We start from the raw sequence: 18944 nt of genomic DNA, 5'->3' as shown, positions 1-18944 counted from the left end.
GAGACATCTGTAATATCCACTTTCAGTAACTCATGACTTTTGTCATGTTGATGCTTTCTAGAAGTAGGGGTTTTCTAGGAAGGCCCTCTTTCGCATGTCAATAGGACAAGGGGTAATAGTTTTATACTAAAAGAAGGTAGATTTAGATTAGATATTAAAGAAGAAATTCTTTACTATGAGAGTGGTGAGGCAATGGAACAGGTTTACCAGAGAAGTTGTGGATGTTCCATCACTGGAAATGTTCAAGGCCAGGTTGAGTGGGGCTTTGGGCAACTTGGTCTGGTAGGAGGTGTTCCTGCCCATGACAGGGGGTTGGAACTGGGTGATCTTTAAGGTCCCTTCCAACCTAAACCATTCTGTGGTTCTATGAATCTGTGTTGATGGATAGAGGACCTGAAATGAGGACAAGAAGGGAGACTGGCAGAAAGCTTGCAGACACCATACATCAAAATGGAGCAGAAAATTACTGCTGTTCTACGCCTCAAGCAGGGTTGAGATCAGAAAGATGTACCAGACAAGAAAGTAAGACCACATCTTCTGGTGGTGAAAGTAGATCTGGCATTGTGAAAATGGCCCATAAATTGTCAAACATGCTCAGAAGAAAGCTCTACAAAAAGCTTTGTTAAGGATGATTCTCATAAACTCTAAACCAGGCCCCAAACTGGAATATGTTGTGTCAGCTCCCTTTATTGATTTTTTTTTAATCCCATTTTTCATGTTGTTATTATTATTATTTTTAATAAACACAATACTTTGAAAATAAGGAAAGCTTCACTATCTTATCTGATTCTTGTATTTTCCTAGTCAAGTCTGGAATAATAGCATCTGGCTGGAAGCTGTCTTGCTGGCGGAACTAGTTAGTAATGAATGACACAGCCTTATATCTCTCATCTGCTGATTTGTAAACACCCCGGACACAGGTAAGCCAAAGTATCAATTGCTCTTAGTGTTAATGCGTAGCTGTTCAGGAGGCATTATGGGGTGTGACATAATGCCCACCTATTTTCCTCTAGATTGGTCTGCATTGTAGTACCTGAGAGCATATTCGATGGCAGTCTTAACAGAGAGCTTAAATCTCCATGGAAGTGATCTTTTCAGGGTTACTGTCATGGCCAGACTGAAGACCTAGGCATTGCCCCTCATACAGAGAGCACTAACTCTAGACATAACAACAAAACTTCTGCTTTTTAAATGTACTGGTGGTATTAAAAATACGGGCTCTTAGATTACTGCTGTATGCTGCGCTTCTCTCCCTCTGATGTCTACCTCTATCTCATTTTTATTGTCTTTATGGAAAAAATTCAGAGAGTTAGAGGGCAGAGGAGACTTTCTTGTAAAGTTGCTTTGTGTTCAATAGGTCTACCCTACAGAAGGCAGTATATAAGACTTTTTCAGATGCTTTAAAAGCTTGCATATTCACTGCCTTAATAGCACTGTGTAGACCCTGTACTTACACACCTGCATTCATACACACACTTGTATGAATGTTTGCTCATGCTGTAAGTTTCTTCTGAAGTATTTTGTGAAGATATTCTTATAATGCAGCCCATGTCTAAACCCACTGCTGAGAAATAATGGTGTTTGACTCCTACCTAAAGTTTTTCCCTGGATTTCCAGTTCTCTCTCTCTCTCTCTGAGAATCAGATCCTCAGCAGTGAGGGATTAAAGTCTCATGCTGTAACATTCATCCTTCTTGCTGAATGAATAACATGATTAAGGTATATGGGGAAGTGGAGTGACAGTAGCAAGTTCCATAGGTACAAACCCCCTCAGGGGTTGTGCTGCAATATACAATGATTTATTTGGCAGCTATTTGCATGCAACAAATGCCTGCGAACATTTCTGTGGAACTCTGGACAATTTCTGTGGTGGAGGAAGCAGAAGAAGGCTCATTTGGGAAAGGAGCAGTATTTCTTTCCGCTAGTACATGCTCAGAGCAGGAGCAGGGTAGGAAAAGGGGCTAGAATGTTCTGCATGTATTTTATGTCCCATACATGAAACAAAGTATCTGGTCCTGTACTCCAGGGTGTGATAGAAACAGTCAATGACACAGATGAAAAACTGGTGATCAGCTACAACAGACTAACTTGTGTTCAGTCAGTGCAGTCCTGGGCTAGGTGCATGGCTTCACTGTTCCAGAGGGAAAGTGTGTTTTCTGAGAGCTTGCTGGTGGTTGAGCACAAACTTTGCAAAAAACACTTATGAATTATAATTTCTGTTTCAAAGGTTTGCATTATTTCTTTAAGCTTCATTCCTTCGCAAATGTTGTGTGGATTTTTTTCAGTGTTCCTATTAGAGAAAAGTGCGGTCCTATCTTCATTGTGCAGAAGGGGAATGAAAGCACCGGAGGAAAAAAAAAAAAAGAAAAAAAAAAAAAAAAGAGGGCCACATCCATGAAAGAATAAAAGCTTTAAAGTGGGGCTTTGATATTTCAGTCCAAAATTTAGGTTCTCAAAACTGCTCAGCTACCGCTTAAACTTTGCAGCTGCTTTTGTTTTTGACATTTGGATTTTTCAGGAACCTAAATTCTGCTTCTGGGCATTCTCAGAAGTACCTCCACATTGACAGTCCCAGCAGCTCAGAGCCTGTTTCATGTTTCAACTTTGTTTGAGTCCACAAATGAGGTATTCCTTCTGTTTTCTTGCCTGAGGGGATTGACACAATAGGTGTTGTCCAAACATACCAACTTCTTTGGGTTCTGCAGAAGATATAGCTGCTATGTACCTCTCCATCTGCCCCTCCGCCCCCCCCTCAGCTAGGTGGTTACCCGTTGTTTAGGCTGTGTGAGAAAACTAGCATTGGATCCTCTCTGTACCTAAAGTTATTCAGAGCCACGTCTTCTATGCAGAGTTGAAAATCTTCCAAGATGGACTGAAACTGGACTCTTCTCTTGACAGAGCAGCCTTGAGGAAGAAGATGAAAACACGTGAATAAGACACCTGAATCCTACCAGGTAGAAGGAAATAACTGTTTGTGGCTCATGCTATCAAAATTCTAATGGAGTTATGAATGAAAGCAGCGACCTCTTCTAATTTTGAACCAAAACTTTCAGATGGCTTCCACTGGGAGAGCAGTCAGGGCTCTGAATGTCCTGGTACTATGCCTGAGGCACAGGGAGGAGAAGCATCTCCGTTTGGAAATACCAGCCTAAGTCCTAATACCTGCAAAACCACATCAGAATGGTAATACAATGGAGTTCTTCTGGTCCACTTTCCTATGAGCAATATACGCTAAATTGGCAGCACTGGGAAAGTGGGTTGTGGCTTGAGAACAAATTCAGAGCTATGAGGAGGATCTTTGTCTAGTGGATAGTAGCAGTGAAGGTCTGGTCCAAGAGCTTTTTAGCATCAAGCAAGAGTGGCGAAGTTTATATTGACTCCACATCTTCAGAAACACAAAATTATGCTTTGATTATGATTCATGTGTCAATTCAAATTCAAAATGAAATAAAGCTAAGCTGTTGTGGATAAATTGCCACAAGTAACTTCAAGATGCAGGCTGGGCCAAATTCTAGTCTCTGATGGGACTTCTGGCTCCACTTGCTTTGACCAATGTTTTCCATGTGTGTGGCTTCAGTTGTCTTTTGTATGACTTCTAATATGTTTTCCCACTGCAAGAGGCCAGGTAGCTACCAATATAGATGTTCTGATTTAAAAACTGAAAACATAAAAGAAAATCCACAGCTAAAATAATGTGTGTTTAATCAACTGCCCATTGGGTATGGAAGAAAGCCTTTTTTTTTTTTTTTTTAACTGCCTAAGCGTGTAATTGCCTGGGAGACCAGAAAGATGAGTTTTGGTCTCTTGTGCAAATATTTTTTTTAAAAATCTGTCTAAATGTTTTGGAGGCAGAAGCTTGGTCTGATCTCTCGGGTAAATACAATGAGTTTTAGAACTAAACATGAAAGATATACTAAAAAATATTTTAAAGGAGAAGCCTGAATGTACTAACAAGAGTTGGCAAGAATCAGGAAGGCTTGCATGGCACTATCTTCTGTAGTGATCAAAACACTCTAACTATGGTTGAACTTCCTTTGCTCAGTGACATTTTTTCACTTGCCTTGAAAGAAGTACTGCAAGTGCTTGAATAAGTGATAAGAACATTTGTTTTAGCAGAGTCTCAAAGTGCCTTACTATGTTGTAGTGGAAAGTTGCTTGTAACTTCTTTTGCTGACTCTCTTCTGGTGAACTGCAATGTTCTTCTCCAGGAACCTGACAGTGGGATAGGGCAGTGGGCTGGGAGAAGCTGTGCTGGAGATCACGGGAGAGGCAATAAGTACAGTTGTACTGCTGCTTGAATACAGAGCTTCATGCTGTTTGTTATGTGTATTTCTACACATTTTTGCTAGGAAAAAAAATAAAAAAAACAAAACATTAAATTGAAGCCTCCTTGGAAAGGTGAATATATTTTATTTCTTCTTCATCTTCTTCCTCTTCTTCTTTTTTTTTTTTTTTTTTCTTCCCCTTCATGACCTCCAAAATAACTACCTGATAAACTACCTAGGAAAATTATTATTTAAATACATCTGTTTTGTCTGTATTTTTTTTTCACTATTGCAAGCTGAATGGAAAGAGCTGAACATATGCATTGTCTGTTTTCCTGTAAAGCAGCTGTGCTCTCTTATTAGATTTAGTATTGAATTGAATATTCGTTATGAATTGGCTCAACATTTAAAGACTTGACTCAGCAACTAATTTTCTTTTTCTTTTTTTTTTTTTTTTTTTTTCCTGTCTTTTTAGCAAACAAACATGAGGATTTTTATCAGTGTGACATTTTGGGAAAGACTACAATCTAAGGATTTTTTTTGAAGTGGTGGATTCCTATCTCTGTCAGAATCAAACTGTATACATCACTTTAAATATGGGCTTGGCTGCATTTTCTGCAGTCTTTTACTTCCATGTTGACAGGAGAAAACATGTTGACAGGTGTTAACATCAGAAAGTCTTTTAACTTTTAAGATCTTCCAGTTAAATGGCCCTTAGGAACAAGAAGGGACGTGTCCATACCAAAACTTTTTCTCACGTTGATCTTGTGGTGATGGTACCTAAATGACAGATTTGTGTGGAAGGGAGGGAAACAACCTGACTATCTGATGAAGGTAAGTGAATCAAATGACAAAGCAGAACTGGAGAACGCAGTTTGCACAGAAGCAAAGAAAGCTTGTGCAAACCGTAGGAAATAAAAGTCAAGTTTTCATGATGTCAGATCATTTTTGAATGTGGATTTGCCTGAGAAGATAAAAAGTAACTGCATAGAAGAGAGGCAGTGAATATCCATTATTTATAGGAGAAACCATGTGGGACTTTGAACTTTTGCTGGACTTTAACAGATATCACAAAAGTATTTGAGGGGGTATGAAGAAACTCGGGACCAAAAATAAATATAAGCGTGTTTATAAATTTTACCAAGAGTTATCTTTTCATTGTGCTGGTTTGTCAATCTAACAAGATTGTTGGAGAGGTTTACCCTGTTTGTTTTTTTTTCTTCCCTATTTATGTCTATTATTTTATATTTTTCTCTTTCTATAAAAAATACATTTTCTATAGATATGCTCTGGAGAGTAAAGAGGTAAAAATAAACACCAGGGAAACAGAAGAGCTACAGGACAGTGTTAAGTCCAGAATTAATAAGCAGAAGCTTGTTATACTTTGTGGTTGCAACCTAGAATAAAGTTTCCATTTCTAAAGTATCTATTGCACCAGTGAGATTATGGAACAATCTTCCCATAAAGGTGATAATCCCCAAATATACATATATATATACACACATATGTATATATGCACTTTTTTTTTGAGTTAGAACCTAGTCTGCTGAGTGAAAGGATTTATATGAGTGGTCCTGGTAAGAGCAAGGCCTCTCAGTTTAGAAGTCCTTTCCAGTCTTTTGTCCCTAAAAATTGATTGGTTATGGAACCCTACTACACCTCTAGGTTTGCTGGGTTCAGCTAACATGTCCCTGAAGAGTGAAGAGGTTTGCAAATGCAAGAAAGGTCATATTTCAGGTTCTGAAATGCATCTAGGTTCTAGGCCTTAAGCATCTGGGCCCTTATGACAGGCATTAATAGAGGGGTGTTTGAGAAATGTGCTCAAAAGATGGTGAGGTAAGAGCAAGTACCAAAGGCATTCAGACCCCTGGAAACTTAGAGGTACACAGAGCCCAGGACTCAGACAACAGCTTGGTGGCTGTCCAGATGAGCAGAAGCACATCCAGATTCACAACACTTAAAAATATGATTATGAAATAAGAGAAATTTTCACTCAGTCAGCTTGTTTAGATTTCCCTACTTTAAGATCAATGTTTCTTTTGTTAAGGGGTCCTCTTAGGCAAAGGAGACTAATGCTTCTGGGGGTTATGGCTCTTATGTGTCCCCACCACACCCTGTGGTTCTCCACCTGCAGGCTGAAGATGATAGGCAGTGCTATAGCACTTCTTCATAAGCTTAAGCCTGATGTTGCCAAATCTTTCTTCCTCTTAAGCTGTTTGATACTGCAGCTATTATGCTGTTTCCTAGCAGGAAAATAAACTATCAGGTCTGTAAGTCTGACCTAGTGAAGTCTTTGGATGTATACCACTAGGCAGATACTAGGCAGACGCCTCACTGGATTTGGGTCTTCCAGGAACTGTTTGCAAGATCCTGCTATAACCGTCACCATCCTTCTTGCATCTAACTTCCACACTGTCATAGTGTGGATAATATTAGTGGTCACCATTTCATTCTGGTGGTCTTCTTATTATAGGTTGTTAGATGTAGTGCTTAGGGATATGGTTTAGTGGAGGACTTGTTAGTGTTAGGTCAGAGGTTGGACTTGATGATCTTGAGGTCTCTTCCAACCTAGAAATTCTGTGATTCTGTGAATCTGCCACTCAGTGTGTATGTACAGACCTTTGTGAATTTTAGCTGAGTTGAAATAGGACATATTCCAAGAGGGTAGCTCTTTATTTACACAGGAAGATAAATGATCCTGCCTTTAGTTTTCTTCCTCCTTTTGGTGTGGTAGAGCTTCCATAAAAAAAAAAAACAAAAAAACAAAAAAACAACTTTTTTTTTCTTTTTTTTTTTTTTTTTTTCTTTTCTGTCAGGGGGAACTAATCTGTCTTGATGTTTCCTTTGAAAGCAAACCAGACCCTATGAATAAAACGTATACTTTGAAAATGTGATGCTAAAACACAGAAGGGAAGCACCTGGAAAAAAATGGATTCCTAGCTAAAATGCATTAAAAGAAAGGTTGTTATGTCAGTCAGTGACAGTCTAAAGAGCATTATGCCAATAATTGTAAGGAGCCTTGTTGCCTGCAATGACTGGGGATGAGGCACTGTCATGAAAGGAGGGAACAGCCTGCAAGTAGACAGAGTGGAAGTTATGTGGGGTCATGTTACAAGCAAAACGTAGCAGTCCATGCCTAGACCTCTGCCAGGTGAGTGCTGATACTGCCAGCACTAGTTACTAGAGATTTTTGTTTAAGATGCTCTGGGCTGTTTGAAGCAGGCAAAACTATTTGGAAAATCGCAGAGGTCAAATCCAGCAGAGAATATGGGTCAACAAGTGCCTGCAGAGAGCTACCTGCTCAGGTAAGTGCCATCAATTCCCCTCTCCATCAAGCAATGATACCTTAGCAAGGAGGGTCATTAAGTTTGCACCTTCTGATGCTGCCTGCTGTGCCGCTCTGTTTCTTCATTACAAACATTTTCAGCCACAATTTCTGACACATTAGAAGTACAGCAGACACTGCAAGGGTGCTTCTCTCTGGGGTTGCTCTGGCTACTGAAGTCACTGAGGCTCTAGATGGCTTAAGGAGGCAATGTGTTTGGTCCTGTGTGGGTTTGTTAGTGTGGGGTGCATGTAGGGGATCTGTATGGTTCTGGGGTTGTGGCAGACCATGTGTCAGACTGTCATAATTGTTTTAACCTCACTAAGTATAACTGAGAACACCTGTTTTCTCTGAGTGATGTTTTCTCTTAACATATGTCACAGCTATTCTCATTATTTACAGAGTATTTTTAGACCTCACATTTAATCACAGCATAAAAGTGCAAAAATCTCTTTTCCACAGGAAAAAAATTAAAAATATTTTTCATTATCTTGTTGTTGTTGTTTTTTTAAAAAATAATTGTATCATATTTTTGACAGCTAAATAAATGGATTTTATTAAACAGGATTATGGGCTGAGATTATTTAGTATTCCTTTTTTATTATCTGGTGTAGCCTCTGCTGGGAGCTGTGAGTTTCTTTTCTTCATTTCCAACATTGATTCTTGCATTAGACGGTTACATTGAATAATTAATATACTTCCCGTGATTGATGATTTGCATGGCCTGAATATTAGGTTATCAATCATGACCCACTTGTTCTAATGTAATCATATTGAAAACGTGTCAAAAGCTGTTTACCCAACAATGACAACAGGAGCTGCGATATTGAAGGTGCCTGATGCACTACAGCAGGAAATATCCTGGTTGAACATTCATAATGCAGAGATTATGAGTTCCTCAAATTGATGTAACAAAAGCCTGGAGCCCTTGGTGAGAGTTATCAGCTCCAATAAGAAAAGCTCTTTTTTCAGCGAGAAAATCATACTGATTTCTTTGCCTTTTATCAGCTGCTTAGTGACTTTTTGAGCCTACAGTGTAAAGTAATTATGTTCTGTGCTGCACAGCATAAAGAAACTGGGGGAAAAAAAAGGAAAGTGCTTTTTGAAAAAAGGAATGGCACTGCCTGTATCCGTTGTCACTGGAAGGAGAGAGCATTGTTGAGGTCTTGCAGTAGTTCGCTTTCACTGGATTACCACAAATATTGAAAAAGTGGGCTTTGCTTCTGTGGGAATCATAAAAGCAGAGCACCATGTTTTAACACTCAGTGTATAGTATACATTTCGATTGCAATATATTTCTTAGCTCATACATGTTTCTGCAGACCATACTGGTTCTATATCAAGATCCTACTACTCTACCTAGGCCAGCTACACTGACTCTCTTTGGTTGTGCATGTTTATTTGTCCTTTTCTTTCCCTTTTTCTGTGACAACACAGATTAAGGTGGGCATTGTAGTGGGGTTCAGTCCTTCAAACTCATATTAATGGAAATGCTCCGTGACCACAACAAAATCACTCACTTGAGCCAAAGCCTCTTGAGGTGTAGGAGTCTGAAGCACTGGGTTTTGTAACTCCAGACAGCAAAGCAAAACCGCTTCCTTCAACCCCTACCTGGCTTCCACACTGAACAGTGCAGTACATGTGCTTTCCAGGCTGCTTTGTTCACAGAAGGTCATGCAGTGATACTTTTCTTGGCATTAGGCAGTGCTTTACTCCTTGCATCACCCTTTAGCTTTGATGGAGTCCTCAAAAGCATAGCTGCTTCCAACTCCCCTATGGTCCCAAAGTTAGGCAGGTAGATGGTAATTGGTAGATGTAGACCACAGTCAGATTATTCACTAAGAGTATCACGGTTTTGCCCAAATGTAAGGACCCTGCTAGTCCTGGCGAGCCTCCAAGTTATATATTCATAGAATTCATGCTGGAGTGGTCTCTGAATAGCTGGAAGAGCTGACAGTCATAAGAAAGACAACTGAAAAAAATTAAAACTGCAGGAAAAAGGGAAAAAAAGACCCTATGATCCTACACTTTGACTCCCCTTTTCCATTCTTTAGGCAGTAGTTTACTCGGATCCTCCAAAAGAGGGAAAGTGTATAGGACCTATGTAGTCTAAGCAATGCAACCCAGCAGGAGGGATAATCTCTTGGGATATCACTGCACTCGAAAGCCAAGTGTTTCAATTACTTAATATATGACAATATTAGCCTTGTTGTGTCTCACAATAATTAAAACAGCGAACAAGTATGTTCATTGTTATAGGAAAAAAAGATTCCTAAAGTAATTTGTAATAAAAAAACCACAGAAACCTGGAACCAGAGAAAGTGTAGATGGAAAAGACCTAGTCATTTGATTTCTCTGCCAGTGCCTGATTTTAGTGTGCATTTTTAGTGTATTCTTTGTGTTACTTAGAAAGCTATGTACCAACCTGTTGGATTTGAACCACAGCGATTCATGGGCTTTATGATTTCTTGGCTTGAATGACCGTACTTAATTCAAAGCGCCTCAAACACTGGTGCTTCTACAACCATGGGAAATTAAGCAAATGGATTTTATTGTAAGAAAAGCTAAGATGCTTCTCAGAGTCAAAAAATTGCGTCTTCTTCTATTACTTTTTATCACACTATATTGTTCCAGAATTGCTAGCTCGAGTCAGTAAGAAAAATTGTGTTAGATTTCTCCCGGGTCATGAAATTGTGTTCAAAATGAGGGAATGCATAAAGCCAGTATATCCTGAACCTTCTTGTTTTGCCCTATGTTTTTAAAGACTCTGTTACACATATTACACACTTTATTACACATATTGCACACTTTATTACATTAGTAATCTTTTCTTCAAAACCAGGGGTGTTTTCAAACTTTTATTTGTTTTAAGGTAGAAACAGGACTGTTCATTGATTGAAATGACTGCAGGAAAGGCATCTCTGCAAATTCTCTCTCACTGGTGACTGTTCTTTCAAATGTTTGTATATTTGTCGTGCCATGGTGTCTTTTCTTGATTGCATCATAGTAGATTTTTGAGTGCCACACATTATGTGTGATGTTCAGATGAAAACCCCATGTACATAAAGGAGAAACATAAAGCTTTCCCTCAGGAAAAGCTGTTCTCTTTTCTGAACCACTATTTTTACATTTTTTTAATTAACTTTTTTTTTTTTTTTTTTTTTTTTTTTTTTTTTTTTTGTTATTGCCCCAAGACTAAAAGCCCATGAGTTTTCAGTTGTTTAGTTTCTCAGCCAGTAGTCAGAATTTTCCTTGGAAAGAAGCAGCATTTTATGGAAACCTTCAGTAAACTGTTTTTCTATGGAAAATATTTGAGTAGCCCTCCTCTGTGTACATAGCTATAAAAATATTAGGGCAATATGTGCTAAGTGGGCGGCACAATTGTTTCAGCACACAGCACCCATCTCTGCAAGCTGCTGCCAAAAGCAAATTACTCCAGCGAGCTATTCTTTGCTTTTCATAATAGGGCATAGCAGGTGTTGGGCCACATCCTCAAATGAACAAAACCAGGCAGTGACTAATTTACTGGAAGGAGCTGTATAACCAAAATGTTCTTCTTCTGACCCACAACACTTATATTCCACAGAAAAACCAGCCTGCCATCCTCAAGAACAGAGCTCGTGTGTGCAGGATACAAAACTTTCTAAGCAAGCAGAGACGTATCTGATACTGTGCTTGGAAAAGATCAAAATAGGCATGAACTTCTGAGGCAAGATGTGAAACACATCTCTTTGACTGAACATTCCTCAATGTACCGCAATTATAAATAAGTACAAACAAAGTCCATTCCCTGCTGACTCTGAATGGAAAAGAGCTGGAGAGAAGAAGAAAAAAACCGTCTGTATATGTTTTCTTTATAATTTTGGAATGCATTCAGACTTCACACCAGGCAGCAGAGAGAGAGAAACAGAGTACGCCGTTCTCATACATGCTTGGAAAGAGTGTGAATTTTCTCATCAGCAATGTCCATAATGGTCTCTTGACCCTGGTAGCTGGATATTCTTAGGTCTACATGAATGGTGAAGGCTTATTTTGCAGGTGGAGAGATGAGGAGTAAATTAGTAGGACAAGAGGCAGTCACAGAAGTGGCAGGGCAGCTCTTGGGTGGGAAGGTGGGCTCTCCCTAGGCCTCCTCAGGTAGGGTGCAGGGTGCTGCATTTCATTGAGCTGCTCCAGGGCTGGCAGCGCCGCCTGTCCTGTCACCGCCAGAAGACCGATCTCTCATTAGGTGTCCAATGCACGTGACAGCCACGTTATGCTTGATGTCATGGACACCAAGGTGACACAGTTCTCTCACTCTCAGCGTCCTCACAAATCCTGTTGCTGTCAACTGGTACTTCGCAAAGCTACTGTAAATGCCAAGATCACTGCAGAGAGGGTGACAGGATATTCCTCTGTTATTTTGTTAGCTTATTCTGTGAGTAGCAGGAAATAAAGCTGGGCATCGTACAGCACTTGGCAATTTCTTTGCTGGAGATTTTTTTCATTTTAATATCCTTTTCCCCTCTTTTCCCTGCCAAGGTCTCATTGGCAATTTTAGGATGAATGCATCGGTCAGGTTCAAACTGTGAGTTTTTTATTTTTTCTTTTTGTAGAAGTGTACCAAAACATACCTAGAAGCTGGGAATACTAAAAAAAAAAAAAAAAAAAAGAAAGAAAGAAAAAAAGAAAGGACTGCACAACGCAAATGCTGCTCTTGCCTGTAACATGAACACCCACGGATGCGAGGGAAGAGGATGCTCATTAGGTGCCTCCGATTCCCACTGCTTTGGCTATTTTTGGGCCAGCTGTCATCATGTGCATGGGGTGATCTGCCCGGCCCTGAAACTCACTGCAATGTCTCAATGCAATCTTTCCCCTGGCAGTGGGAGGAAGACGTAGCTGCTGCTGAGGGGCCGGGCTGAAGGGACAGATCCATGAGCACATACTGGATGTATCCCTGTGGGGTCTGGGGCAGGCAGAGGGGTGTGCAAAGCCATTGCCTCAAGGTGCCCTGCAAACCCCCCTTTCCACCTCTGCCCTGTCCTTGCAGCTGCCTGAGCTGGCTGCAGCGGTAGCGGTAAGGCACAGGGGAGCAGGGGTCTCCCAGGATTAATTAACGAGCATCCTGAGAATGCGCTCTCATTACAGCCACAGCGCTAGGGCTCTTCCTCATTTTGCAGAACATCAAACGTATTAGATAGCATGTGGGGAGATGGGGAGCAGTGGGGAAGGCAGGCTGCGGTCTGAGACGAGCAAGATGGATTGGGAGATTGAAGCTGACCCTGTCCAAGATTGTCACAGGACTTAATACTGAATTTGTTTCAATGGGTTTTCTCTGGCACAGCGCTGCTGACTCTGGGGGAATGAGCCTTGCTTTGGAGGGGTGAGAGGGTCCCTCCGGGAATGAGATGCCACCGATAATAAAGAGCTCGTGCCGACATCCTCTGCCGCGATTTTTATTTGTTTGTAGCTGCTCATCCTTTGTTAGCACACATAACCGGCCAGGCACGTGTGTTTTGTTTCTCTCATGTGATTTTCCCCGCCAGTCAGCATGGCTTATGCTCAATTAATTCCGTCAATGTGGGGTCCCCCCCAGCCTCATCTGCACTTGTGTGGTGTGACAGGCAGTTGTGAATATACCACTAGCTGTGTACAGACAAAGGCGTGAGGAGGCTCCGCGAGGGGTCTATTAACTCCACAGACAGACTGCAGCTTTGGCTGGGGCGCAGCCCCTTTGCAGGAGGGTTTTCTCATTTGGGGAAGCACTTAGCAAAAAGTGCTTCCACCCTCCTGGTGAATTAGCCACCGCTCGGGTGCCGGTGAGCTCCGGCATTGCCTCCTGACGGTGTCTCACAACCACACGCACCACACTCTGCCCACTCCACAGGGCCCACAATCTCATGTGGTGTGGTTGAGTGGTGTGGGCAGTGAGCACCAGCTGAGGTTTGTGAGGGGGATGCTCTGACCCTCTTCCGTCCCACCCACATGGCCGAGCAACGGGTGACTTTCTTTGAAAGAGCGCTGAAGTTCGTGGCCACTGTTTCATCTTTTCTTTGCAAAATGGCAGCAAAGACGGTTGCACTTCAGGGCAAGCTGATCCCCTCGGCAGAAAGGCGAGGTGCTGGCGGGTGGACTTCAGGGCTCTGAAGAAGAGGGAACAAAATACAAAATGGCAGTTTCCATAAAAAAAAAAATATCTTTCTGAGCACCAGCTATTTCAGAGGCATGAGGTTGTACTAATTGGGGTGCAGCCTAATGACTAATCCCATTAGAGGTGTTGTTTACAGATTACCCCCTCGTCTGAGAGACTAGAAAGCAACATTGGAAGGAAAAAAAGAATCAAAAAAGAGAGAGGATATTTTTTTAGAAGCGCCGTGCCACGAGAATGGGAGAGATGTTAGTTATATTGAAACACTCTTTCAGCCGACAAGGTCACTTGTGGCAATAATCCGCTCATTAGAGGTGTAATCCATCACTCAAGTAATATCAATTTAGTGCCAGGGTTTTAATGCAGGTTGTACTAATCATTAGCGGCAGTTTGTCAACTGCATAATTCACAGGGGATTGTGGGTATGCATGATTTAGCAGGTGACCCTTGACCTCTGCTGAGTAAGAAGCCTGCCTTAGAGGCAAAATCAAGAGGGACAAAAAGCAGTGCTCACTCATGAACAATTATTATGCTTAACAGCATGACTGTCATTTTAGAGGGAAAGGGAAAAAACAGTATGTCCTGAATAATGAAGGATTAAAATTCACCTGAGACTCGGCTCCGGCTCGGGCTCCGTCTGCCCGCCGTCACTTAGTGGGGCAGGCAGGCGGGAGGAGGCAGCGCTGCCGCTGCTCATTGTCTGCTGGGTGCCCCCCCAGCTAACACCTGCGAGAGCAAAGCCCTCCCTGCCCCGCACCAAGCAAGGGGCGATCACAGCAGCAGCCTTGTTTATTATCCCCCAGTGAAAATGCTGGTTTACACTGTCTCCATCCTGGGTGCCAAGCACTGGGATTGACCTGTGACTGTCATAGGTGAAAAGTATTAGTTAGGAAAGTCTGCATTAGTGTCAGACAGGTAGAGGATTTCCCCTCAGGCTGTTAATTCATTTGGAGGGAAGAGGAGAATAACCTGAAGTGATTTCTGTGCCCACCTGAAATCTACTCAGAGAGTTAAATGCATAGTTTGATTTACCAATCATTATAAATGTAGTATAGCATCATATTCTCTATTTCAACTGTTGGAAAAATCTATTTTTTTTTTTCACATCCCACTTGGGAAGTTAGCAATGTCTTGCCTTGCTGTAGTGCTGCTGTTTTATAATAGCAATAATCCTCCTGAAATCTGGCAGCTCAGGCCAGTGAAGTGCCCTAAGCTTTACTGCAATTAAGGTGCTTTTTTGCTTGCAACTGTTCGGAATTGGCTTTGACTTAAAAACTGAAATTTAACAAGTGATTTAGTCCATAATGTGCTCTAATTGCTTTGGGTATTTGAAAAATGGGGGTTGGGTGGGAGAAAGAAGAAAGAGGTCAAACAACTCAGTAATTTAACAGAAAAGTGCCCAAAGAACTTGCGCATCAGGCAGTTTTTGGTGGGAGCTGTAATATGCATACCAGCCTCCTGTGCCTATGTCTTGTTGTTAGTGTATCAGTGCCTTATCTTTAAAAAAAAAAAAAAAAAAGAAAAAAAAGAAAAAGACATTTCAGATGAAAAGAGGCTGAGTGAAATGGGTTGCTCAATATTTTGAAATGCCATTGGCGCTGTCAATGAATTTGCATTGCCCTGGTTGTAGGGAGCTAGCTGGGAGGATGCGGGTGAAAGCAGCTGGTCAAGCTAGCAGTGCTCCAACACTGCAGCAGTAGGATGGACGGACAGACAGACTAGCCTGCCATACTCTAGGTATTTTCAACATGTGAAAGCTGCTGGGGAGTTGTTTTTGTGTCTGGCACTGGGATGGGGCTGGCGTAATTACACCCCTTGGGGCAAACTCCGTGCCGCAGGGCGGGATGTGCAGGATGCACGGGATGCTCCTGGCAGAGCCACCTCCTGCTTCTTTCCCTGAGTCTTGCAAGTGTCTCAGGCCAAGGTGTGTTTGATGGGGAGAAATGGAGTCAGGCTCGCTCCATCTCCTTGTGACAACTAGGACCAAAGAGAAGCTCAGAGCTGGGGAGGTGGGCTGGGGTCCTGGAGGGCAGCCCCCTCTGTTTCAGGGCTGATCAAGTGACCTTCTGTTCCCTTCTGCAGTTGCCTGGTAGTATTAGTCAGCCAAGAAAAGTTTTTGTGGTGCTGATTTTGATGCTCATTCAAGAAGTGCTACACACTACTTCATGAGGTAAAAATACCAGTGAACAATAACTACTTAAATATTTGATGGGTTTATCTTTCAGAGGGGGCAAGTTTGCCTCTGGAGCTCTCCTGCTGTGGAGCTACATAGGTAAAGGCAGAGAAACAGGACTTCTCCTACATTTCCTGTAGATCAATGACAGTGCTGGCAGTACTGACAGGATAAAAATAAGAAAACTGTCCTTCATGAGGTATTGACAACACTTAATTTGAGGGATCTGGCTTATCTGCCACTCTGTAAATGCTGCGTAGAGAGCCGGGGTCATCCAGCAGATGACTCATCCCACTTAAATCAGGTTACTGCTCTGAACTAATTATCTCCCTCTTGGATATGCTCACAGACTTTGGTAGGTGCACCAGAGGGTGGCTGTGGCTCCCCAAGTGGTGGGACACTGTGGTGTGCTAATTCTGGCTGGTGCATGCATTTCCCTGAATGGGGAACTGGTTGATGAAGCTCCCATTGGTGCTGTCGGTGGGGCCTTTAGTGCTGGTTAGCTGATCTGAGATGGGTGTCTGCTTTAATGGGAGCTGAATTGCTAAGTTCAGGTATTTGAGCTGAATCACATCCAAAGTGACTTGTTCAAACATGGAAAGAAACAGGAAAATGAACTTCAATGCTGGGTCAAGCCCTAATTGTAGTTCAACCATCTTTTAGAGATTCCTTCTGTCTCAAAGGAATTTATACTGTATGGTTTTTGAAGCAAGAACTGTCTCCTACCACAAAGCAGATTTCACTTTTGTAATAAAAATAATTAAAATTCATAAGGATATTGAGTACTCAGCAGTTCACAAGTGAATTAAACAGGTTTTTAGGAAAAGGACAGTTTTCATCTAGTTAGATATAGGATGCCAAATTCCTTCCTCAGATACATGAGTATCAAGAAGGCGGCAATGAATCCAGCCAACATTTGCCTAATGAGTTAGCATTCCCCTCCGCTGGAAGTCAAAAACCTCCACAGCTTCAGGCACTATTCTTGCCCATGGACCTGGGAACAGTAAAGCTCATGTCTCCTGTGGACTGGACAGAAGAAGAGGCAGATATAAGCTGAGCCTCTATTTACTTAACTGCATTTTGATCGCATCCTTCATATAACTCTAACGTCTGTAGGTAAGATATTTATTGCCCCCCTTTCTCCTTTAGTCTTTTTAACTTCAAAAGATTCTGTTAGTAGGAAACTGGGGGGAAAAAAACACAAACTAAATGAAACATTATACAATCATTAACATTTTGATATTTGGGTATATCAGAGGATAACATAGTGCCCATCTGGGCTGCTTTAACAACATGCTTAATTGCATTATATATGGAGAAGGGATTCAAAAGAACAAAGAATTCAAGCTACTCTATTTAAGTAGCCCATTGCTGTGGTATCTAAGCACAAGAGTAGATCAGAGCATAAGGAAGCAGATTGCTAAAAGCTATACAACCTGAATATCGTGCACAGTTCTGTGCTGAGATTAATAAACTAAGCAAAGCTGCAAGCTGGAATACTAGTGGCAACAGATTTACTCCCTCCGAGAGTGTTCATAAGGACATCAACTTAAATGATTTCCAAAGTGAGCTCTGCCCACCATGGATGGGCCCCAGAACATTTGCTGATGTTTCATGCACAGCTGCTGCTCATATGGGAGACAGTTTTAAAGGTATCTCCTAGCCTTAGGAGGCAGATCTAATGGGGATTTGAAAAGTATCTAGCCGCTTAACTCACATGGAAATCTCATGCTGACCATCTCACAAGCTGCCTATTTTTATTGTTAAATATCAGAAAAATTCTGGAAAAAAAAAAAAAAAAAGTGTCCTGGTGGCCTCAGGGCTGCATCTGGCCTTTGGGGTGTTTCTACACAGCCTCTGCCTCAGAGGAGATGGAGAACACATGGGGGGATGCCCTGCAGTGCCCACCACCACCCAGGCTGGAGATGTAGGTGTTGGCTGCTGCCTTGAAAGTGCATGCTAGTGAGTGGCTCTTAGGGCTGAAGCTGCCAGGCACCATCTAGAGCAGTCCCAAAGTTAATTTGCATTAATTTGTATCCATGCCTAAGTTGGGAAATGGAAACCAAAGGTTTGGTGTTGGTCTTCTCAGGTCTGCACGTCCAGAATTTTGTCTACTGAAAACAGCATCCCTCTGTTTGCCAGTGTCAATTATGAGGTTCTTGATTTGATGGAAGTCTTCATTGGTTTGACCTCACAGGTTTTATCTTCCTGCTTTTACTGTTGTTTCAGCTTTTTTTTTTTTTTTTTTTTTTTTTTTTTTTTTGGGTTACCATTTTATTCAGATATCTCATTTCTAACCATTTTTAATTTATCACTTTATTATTTTATTGTTTTATTATTTTTTATTTTTTATTTTTTATTTTTCTATTTTATTTTATTTATTTTATTTTTATGGTATTTTCTCAGGAGCTGGCTTTCAAAGAACCATTGTGCTGCCTCCACACACTCTCCAGTAATACCAGCTATGGATGAGTCTGGATGTCTCAAAGCATACCATTTTCCTGCAAAATTGGACATGTAAGATAGTATGTTTGTACACTGAACTGGAACGTTGTAAGTGGCTCTGTACATTCAAAACCCAAGTTTTTGGACTCATTACAACTGACATATGCAAACATTTCAACTGCAAAATTTCAGTAATTGATCTCTGTTAAACCCCAGGCTGCAGATGAGTCTACTAAGGAAAAAATGCTGGTCTTTTTTTTCCCCACTGCTTTTAGTATTTGCTTGGTATCATTAATATAAATACGCAATCACCAAAATCAACACAACTGAAGTTAACAGAGCAACTCCAGATTTACATCAGTGTAAATGAGAGCAAAACTTGATCCCTTGCATGTAATTTATCTTTAATTCTGGTTTAAGTCTCTCTCATCTTGCTGAATAAAAACTGATGTTCTTCTCACACACAATCTGTATACCATTCATTAGTGTCTTTACTGTTTGGAAGAAAGATTGGAGCCTGTGGTAATGAAAGCTCAAATCCTGGGGAGCAGTGCACATGGTATTTTGTTTTAACTAAATGCTGCACTGGTATTCTCATGAGTGGCTT

The sequence above is a fragment of the Anas platyrhynchos genome, chromosome 1 (assembly GCF_047663525.1).
Source record: "Anas platyrhynchos isolate ZD024472 breed Pekin duck chromosome 1, IASCAAS_PekinDuck_T2T, whole genome shotgun sequence".
In the NCBI taxonomy this organism is placed as follows: domain Eukaryota; kingdom Metazoa; phylum Chordata; class Aves; order Anseriformes; family Anatidae; genus Anas; species Anas platyrhynchos.
Note: the sequence above shows the minus strand (reverse complement) of the source record.